Source organism: Euphorbia lathyris, chromosome 2 (assembly GCF_963576675.1).
Source record: "Euphorbia lathyris chromosome 2, ddEupLath1.1, whole genome shotgun sequence".
Classification (NCBI taxonomy): domain Eukaryota; kingdom Viridiplantae; phylum Streptophyta; class Magnoliopsida; order Malpighiales; family Euphorbiaceae; genus Euphorbia; species Euphorbia lathyris.
Genome location: NC_088911.1, coordinates 38,212,133 through 38,221,084, shown reverse-complemented (window position 1 = coordinate 38,221,084; position 8,952 = coordinate 38,212,133). Strand labels below are relative to the sequence as shown.

The 8,952-nt window shown below is 37.0% G+C and overlaps 1 long non-coding RNA gene across 5 annotated transcripts; it reads right to left on the bottom strand.

Moving 5' to 3' along the window:
* On the bottom strand, positions 1-4,403 carry LOC136217841 (uncharacterized). 5 transcript variants are annotated; one of them, XR_010683551.1, is made up of 5 exons: positions 4,146-4,403; positions 3,191-3,522; positions 580-2,888; positions 346-388; positions 1-217 (listed from the first exon to the last, which is right to left on the bottom strand). It is a non-coding gene; the product is annotated as an uncharacterized lncRNA (long non-coding RNA). The 5 variants fall into 5 exon arrangements; XR_010683552.1 differs by having other exon boundaries at positions 1-388; positions 580-630; positions 2,698-2,888; XR_010683549.1 differs by having other exon boundaries at positions 346-2,888.
* Positions 4,404-8,952: the final 4,549 nt, after the last annotated feature.

Genomic DNA, 8,952 nt, shown 5'->3' with positions numbered 1-8,952 from the left:
TAAAAAATAAATAATTATTAAATAAAGATCAATCATTTTAACACCCAACAAAGAAACATCTAAGAACACGAAAACAAATCTCGTAGTTGGAAAACAATTATGTTAAGAAAACTCCAAGTCTAAAGTGAAAGTATCTCAAAGTCACAATGTACGCCTGATCCAATGTACGCTTGATCCATCATCTCCTTGTTGATTTCTGAAGATCTCAAACAAGCATCTATTAAAAGAGAAAAAGTTACAGTCAAAAACATTTTGTGTAAAAATAGGAGTACATAGCACTCTATGTATAATCAGAAAAAATATATAATTAGTCATCTGTATTATATAGATTGCAGTAAAACCTACCAAGCAGCGTCCTCCCTAAATATGCCACCAATCGATTTCATGACTGATAAACAACAACCATGTTCTAACATAAACAACACATTTTTCATGGAAAAAAAGAAACAAAAATGCGATATAATGGAAATCTTACAAAACTGCTAACTGAAAGAGAGAACATAAAATAGACAGAAAAGATAGGAAACAGTGAAAAAAATGCTACACAGTGACCTACAACGCCAGCAAAGTATCTCTTACTTAAGATGATGAATGAGTACTCTCCGAATCATTATTGTTAGAAACTTCCACCTGAAACACTCTAATGTTAACAACTTATTGCAAAAAAAAAAAACCTGTTGGTTTGTACTTCTAAAACAGAATTGAAAATAAAACATTAAGAGCAATTTTTTTAGCAATATCTACACTCGGTTGTTCAAACACTCCAATATAAGACCTCATTGCAAAATAGAATCCAAATAAACTAATGCGGATACACTTCCTATTTCCTAATTAAATAATGAAGTACTAGGTAATTTTAAGACGGGCCCTTCTCACCACCCATTATACAACAATTATAGTGCAAAAACAACAAAGAAAGAGTGAGAAAAGGAAATTGTAATAATAATAGAAATTTCAAAGTTCATTAGAATGATCAAATGATATTTCTTGCTATTGGATCCCAAAATGGAGTGATAAGTGAAATTGTCTCAGAGGTGGAAAGACAGGGACCAATAACTTCCCAACAAAAGCAAAAAATGCAGGGGAGAGGCGCACCTCTAAGTTATACCAGACAAAATTCTTGATGTTACATATACTATTATAACCATAGTTGTTAAATCGAGATTCGACTCGTGACTCGAAATCTCATTTTACGAATCTGGACTCGTGAATCAAACCGAAGTGTAAGATTCTGATCAAATTCAAAATATTATAAAAAATAAAGGGTAAAGTGAAGAGTCGTCTTCTTCAAAACTTCTTCTGTTGTACGTTTTTGAGTTGTTAAAAATTAAAAAACAGTTTTTTATTATTATTATAAATGGTGGCCTGAAACGAGAATCGGCCGAGTCACCACCGATTCGGCCGATTCATGAAGCTTTCGAGTCGTACCATAGATACGACTCGAATTCTTCATGAATCGGATCGAATCGTAAGATTCTAACAACTATGAATTTATAACATTATTTTTGTGAAATCATATAAATCCATCACATACAATGAGAATAAGTAATTAAACATAACATCTTTGCTTCAGAAAATTTGTAATATTTTTTCCATATGTATGGGACTTGTGAGTCGGCAGAAAATTGTTTTGACAAAGGGCTGATGTCTTTAACTAAAAATTGAGTTGATTCTAATGCACAAGATGCAATTTCACTGGCCATGTTTAATTAGTGGAAGTTAAGCTTCCTATAATTCCAACATTAAATACATAGAGGTCCACAACTCTTGTGCAAATTTGCCTAAATGTTCACGATTTAATCCTATAATTTTCTCAAGTAAAAGGTACACTACATGTGATTATCTAATCAGTTTATACTAGATGAATGGTTATTCTGCTTCTGATCTTCATACTATATCAGAAGTTGATTTACATGCAGTTGGTACATATTTATTGGGTTAAAGCACTATTTGGCCCCTGACCTATCCAAAATGTTGATTTTTGGCCCCCGACCTATTATTTGAAAACATTAACCTATCCCAAATTCTCATTTTGGCCCCATGGCCTATTATTTGGTATCAATTTCCCCCTAACCTGCCTAAAATTGGTGAAATTTCAACCAGTGTGGATGGTTTGAGATTTCACTAATTTTGGATAGGTCGGAGGGCAAATACTACCAAATAATAGGCCAGTGAGCAAAAACTAGCATTTTAGGTAGGTAAGAGGGTAAATGTTACCAAATAATAAGTCAGGGTCAAAACCCAACATTTTGGATAGGTCAGGGGCCAAATAGGTCTTTAATCCATATTCATTTCACACTTTTGGTTTAAATGTATAGACGGTATTATAAATTTTTTGGCTTAATGCATATTTACACCTTTAAACTTGGCGAGTTTTGACTATTGGACTATTTTCAAGAACATATAGCTGCCCTAACTCAAATAGGACTTATATCTGTATAAACCTTTGTGAAAGAGATTATTCTACTATCACATACTAGTGAGCTATGTTTTGGGTGATGGCGGAGTTACAAATAATTTAGACAAAATATGAATTACAAAGTGTTTTTCACCGTTAGATCTACGCTTATTAGAATTATAGGGTGGAGATTAAAATCATCCTAAAACTTAGATTTAATAAGTCTAGAAAACCACCAATGAATTACAAGCAACTTCATTTAAGACTCTATATTTGCTCATTGAATGGAAAGTAATCACCTGCATTACGACGCCAGCTACAGCTACAGCACACTGCAGATTCTGCCCATGACTGCATTTCTTGATGTGCATCACAAAGATGCAATAACCACATAATGTGAAGATCGGGAACAGCCTACAGGAGAAAATGCAAGTGCAAGTTTATAATAGCTCTCTGCCGCAGCATATCTATCTATAGTCATGAGAGAAGCCTGTTAAAAAGCATGCAGCACAAATTATTCATCCAGATCACAGCTGAAAAACTTGTATATCTAGATCATAAAAATTATCATGAACAAAATGAGAGCAGTGTGAGACTGGCCCATTCTGGAACCCCTAAATCTCCGACAAACGTAGCAATAAAAAATTAAAAGCTCTAATGTCATATGAATGAGCAAGTTGTTTCTCAATGGAGTAAACGAAGAGTAACCAGACATACATGCTTAATTTATGTACCCAATAGTAGTTGCGGTAGGGTAAAATCAGAGAAGACTGTTCTGGTAGCATTACTTACCACAAGTGCATGTTCCAGGCTAGCATCAAGGGCCAAAATTAGATTTTCCGATAGACGTTTCACCTCCAACCACGATCATCGATTCTCAGCGGAACTTTCCAATATTACTATTAGGAAATTTTCAGCTAGCCACATTCCTGTAATACGCTGACGCTCTAATATCCATCAGCCATTTCCTCCAGTGACTTGCAAAGGCGTCGAGCTTCACCACTCTCTTCCAATGTCCCATCAGACCTCATCTTAGTCACTTGCACATCATACATCAGCTCTGACAATGTGATAGTCAGCATCACCCGCAACCTTGATGTCTGCATAAAATAGGAGAAAGAGCTCTGCGAAATCGAAGAAAATTTAAGTTGGGAAGAGCATTCCCTAAATAACCAAAATGCCAAAGAACCTTACCCACACAAGTATCAAGCATAACATTAATCACAAAAACAAAAGCAAACATCAAAATATGGAAGTGCACATATTCAAATGGTCTTATCATCAATTTTTATCCTACTTAACGCATCATATTCAATGAGAATGAGAAGTAAACTAATAGGAAGTAGTAACCAACATGAATTGAAGTGCCAAGAAAAAAGATTCCCATTAGTTAATACATTCTCTAACCTATATAACAGTAGACCACATAGTACGTAAAACATTAAGATTTCCCTTAACCCATCAAACTCCCTTGGATATTGGGGATTTCCCTAAACCCATTCAAAATCCCTAATCCCAAGCAAAAACTCATCATGTATAAAATACTATCATATTCAAGCAAACCCATTCAAAATCCTTAAATCCATTTTCCCTTAACCCATCAAACTCCCTTGGATATTGGGGATTTCCCTAAACCCATTCAAAATCCCTAATCCCAAGCAAAAACTCATCATGTATAAAATACTATCATATTCAAGCAAACCCATTCAAAATCCTTAAATCCATTTAAAATTAAGAGTTAACTGACCTTAATTAAAGAAACATTTGGCACTTGCTGTTGCCGCCGTCCAAAAGACGAAAGAAAGAGTAGGAATTTTAACAACTATCGATCGGGGTGGTTCAATCGGGGATGAGATGGTGTTTTTGCATCAGGAATCATATAGTTAACCTGATGAGTAATTGAACTGGTGAGAGAGGACGGGAGTGGAGAGAGAGGGGTGAGGGAAAGATCAAGATCGAGAGAAAGAGAAAGAGAGATACATACATCTTAATTTGAGAGAAGGGAAAAATTGGGAGGGAGAATGATACGTAATTCCCGCCTCTCCCTTATAAAAAGGTATAATACTCAAATGACTCCTTCAACTAAAACTTCAAACTCAATTATAACTTTAAACTATCAAAATCATCAATTAGATCGGTGTATTATCCTAAAATTAGAAACAGTAACTATATTATATGGACTATAATAATCTCTGTGTTGGCTCCAAATGGATTTGGAGAAGAGGGTATGAAACTGTTAAATAAAATGATTTTCGATGAGGACTCAATTAATGATTTTTGCTTAGAATGGAGACTCAATTGATGATTTTTACTTAGTGTATGGACCAAATTGATGATTTTTTCTTAGTATAGGGACCAAATTACTGATTTTAATAGTTTAAGTTCCTAATTGACTTTAAAACTTTAATTTGGGAAGCAAAATGGTGTTATGCCTACAAAAAAGTTATGTTTATTATTATTATTTTACTTACTGACAAATTTTCATTTTATGTAAAACTATTCATCCGTTATTTCACGAGGAGATTTTATCACCAACCGTTCGACTGGTGAGATTACAACTTATCAGCGATTAATTAAATATACTACATAAAATTTTCATTATAAATATACTAATTAAATTTAAAAACTAAAAAGATAAGTTTTTATTTATATAAATAATGGAAATTTTATATTCTAATATGCAATATATATATATATATATATATATATATATATGTGGAGGGATTAAAAAGTTGATTGAAATAAAATATAAGTACCTTAAAATATACATGTGGACTAACTAGTATAATATGTCAAAACACATAACTAATATATATTTTTCTTATTTTATGAATAATAAATTATTTATCCTAAAACTAATTATTTTGCCACGAAATAAATTAGCCGTGGCGTAAGTAAATTTATGCCACGAGTAAATTTTTTTCGTGGCATAAATAGATTTAGCCACGAAAAAAAATTATTGTGGCAAAATTTGTGGCATAAGTATCTTTTTGCCACAATAAAACAAATACCCGTGGCATAAATTTATCAAGTAATCTAAAGTTTCTGCTAGAATCTCTTTTTCCCGTGGCTAAATGGAAATATGCCACGAATCTTGAATTCTCGTGGCATGATTCGTGGCGCAAGTGATGATTTGTTGTAGTGTGTATATATATATATATATATATATATAATCAAAGAAGTTTCAGAAATTGATATTTTAGGGTTATGCAGGAATTTCGTAAAATTGGGGTTTTTCACGATTTTGCTTTTTATTGTGAAATTATGGTTCAAATGAAGCTATTGACTATACTTCTATGTGAATTTCAGATTTTACTTGATTATATTGATTTAAGGCTTAATTTGATTGATTAACTTTGGAATTTTTATTGATTAAGGATTGATATTTTGAATAATTGTGGTTATTTTTACAAAAGAGCTAATAATTTATGGTTATGAAATAGTTTGGAATTTGATTGTGAAAGGAAATTTGAGCACGTTATGATTTTATGATTTTATATCCATATAGAGTTATCCGAATCGGTGGTTTTATATTTGAAGACCATGTTCAGTGAGGGACATGGCCTGTATACACAGTCTGAAGACCTATCGGGTATAGCAGTGAAGTGTCGGGTAAGACCATATGGGATAGGCAATGTTAAGAGACGTCTCGACTATATATGTGGTTATGGATTGATACTTAAGAGGAGAAACTCGAGGATGGATACAATGTTGTAAGTTCATTTGGATTATGTTTTCGGTTATGATTGATTTTGATATAAGGTTTTACATTTATTTGATTACAAGTTGGTTTGATAAAACATTTATTTGAGTATGAATTGGTTTGATGAAACGTTTATTTGTTTTGATTCATTTTGATAAGATGCATTATATATATAAAGTTATATGAACTTAAGTTTTGAGTATATTTTATAAGGTTTTGATTAAATCCTTTTATAAATGTATATATGTAGCTATGTTAAGTAAAGTTGGTTTTTATAGCTGATAGTTTTTTACTGAGATTTTTGTCTCACCTTTTTAAATGTTTTAATGTTTTTAGGTGAGAAAGTATAAGGTATAGAGAAGGTTACCGACTGATTAGATGTGGATTGGAAGTTGTTGCTTATTGTTAGAATTACCATTAGAACTGTAGTATTTCAATTGTAATATAATGGAGTTGGTAAATATATTGAGTTTCTTGAATGACCAATGTATAGAAATACGAGTTTATTATTTTAGAATATATATATTGAAGATGAAGGCCAAAATAAATAGATAAATATGATATTATGATATTTGGATAAATTGGAGACTCCTAAGTATTGATTATGATCTTTCTATTTCACGCCTGATGCCGATTGAGGTCGTCTAGGGTCGGGTGTGACAAAGAGCTTTTCAAGGATTTGCTTTAGTTTAGAAAAGCTAGATATTGAATATGAAAAAAAGTTTATCAGTTATGTAAATAAGAGGTGAGCAGTGGACAACTGCGACGAGCGGAGGCAGACAGAGGAGGAGCCTGAGACCCACATGGGGTCAATGCAGATTCTGGGTGCCATTAAAGCAAAGGTCGAAGTAGCCAAGGCAGTTCGACCGGGTCGCCTGTTCGTGGAAGTAGGCATCGGGGGCAGTATGATCAAAGCTCTTGTCGACACAGGGGCATCAAACAACTTCCTTGAAGTTAAAGAAGCAGAGCGCCTGGGTGTGTAGTACGCTCAGGAGAAGGGATGGCTCAAGGCCGTCAATTCAGGGCCAAAAGCAATTTTTGGCGTAGCAAGAGGGGTCGTGGTAAAGCTCGGCACGTGGACAGGCCAGCTAGACTTCTTCGTGGTTCCAATGGACGATTACAAGGTTGTCCTTGGGATAGAATTCTTCGACAAAGCCCAAGCAGCGACATTCCCGTCAGCCGATGCAATGTGTATCCTGGAGAGAGGCAACGCATGTATGGTGCCTTTGGCACGAGAAAATGTTCCGAAAGCTAAACATTTGTTTGCGATGCAGGTAACCAAGGGGCTGAAGAAGGACGAACCGACATTCCTTGTGGCAATCAAGGAAGAAACTGAGGGGGTCTTGGAGAAGGAGATTCCCGCAGTAATAGCAGATGTTCTTGATGAGTTCGCGGACATCATGCCACCGAAACTTCCGAAGCAGCTACCACCAAAGAGGGAGGTGGACCACAAGATTGAACTGGTGCCGGGGAGCGCGCCAATTGCGGCAGTACCATATAGGATGGCACCGCCGGAGCTTGCGGAGTTGCGGAAGCAGTTAGACAAAATGTTGGAGGCTGGTCAGATTCAGCCATCAAAATCACCATACGGGGTACCGGTGCTGTTCCAAAAGAAGCACGATGGGTCGTTAAGAATGTGTATCGACTACAGGGCTCTTAATAAGGTGACCGTAAAGAACAAGTACCCTATCCCACTCATAGCGGATTTGTTCGACCAACTTGGGGATGCGAGGTGGTTCACCAAGCTGGATTTGAGATCAGGCTACTACCAAGTGCGAGTAGCCGAGCAAGACGTGCCAAAGACAGCGTGTGTCACGAGGTACGGGTCATATGAGTTTCTGGTGATGCCATTCGGCCTCATAAATGCTCCTGCCACTTTCTGCACACTAATGAACCAGGTACTACGGCCGTTCCTGGACAAGTTCGTGGTCGTCTACCTCGACGACATTGTGATTTACCACCGTTCCTTGAAAGAACACACAGAACACTTGAGACAGGTTTTCAGGGTGCTCGGGGAGCACCAGCTGTATGTCAAGAAAGAAAAGTGTGCATTTGCCCAGCCAGAGGTACCGTTCTTGGGGCATATTGTTGGAGGGGGCAAACTCCGGATGGATCGAGCAAAGGTGCAGGCAATCCTTGAGTGGCAACCGCCAAAGAAAGTGACGGAGGTCCGATCTTTCCTGGGCCTAGCCAATTATTACCGGAGATTCGTAAGGGGGTACTCAGCAGTAGCCGCCCCACTGACCGACTTGCTGAAGAAGGACAGGCCGTGGAACTGGAGCGAGAAATGCCAATCAGCTTTTGACAAACTGAAGCAGGCCATGACGGAGGAACCGGTCCTGGCACTGCCCGATCACCGGAAAGCGTACGAAGTACACACGGACGCTTCTGATTTTGCAATTGGAGGGGTTATCATGCAGGATGGCCACCCGATTGCTTTTGAAAGCCGAAAGTTGAACGAGGCAGAAAGGAGATATACCGTCCACGAAAAAGAGATGACTGCAGTGGTACATTGCTTGCGCCTTTGGAGGCATTATTTACTGGGCTCCAGGTTCATTGTGAAGACGGACAATGTGGCAACAAGCTACTTCCTGAATCAGAAGAAGCTCACACCAAAGCAGGTCAGATGGCAAGCGTTTCTGGCCGAATTCGACTTCACATTGGACCACAAGTCGGGGAAGGCCAATCTGGTGGCCGATGCTTTGAGTAGAAAGGGGGAGCTTGCAGCGCTTTCCCAACCAGAATTTCCGTGGATGTCAATAGTCCGTGAAGGCCTAGAGCATGATCCGCAGGCCAAGAGTTTGAGGGAATTGGCCGCAAATGGGAAGACTCGCCGATTCTGGTTAGAAGA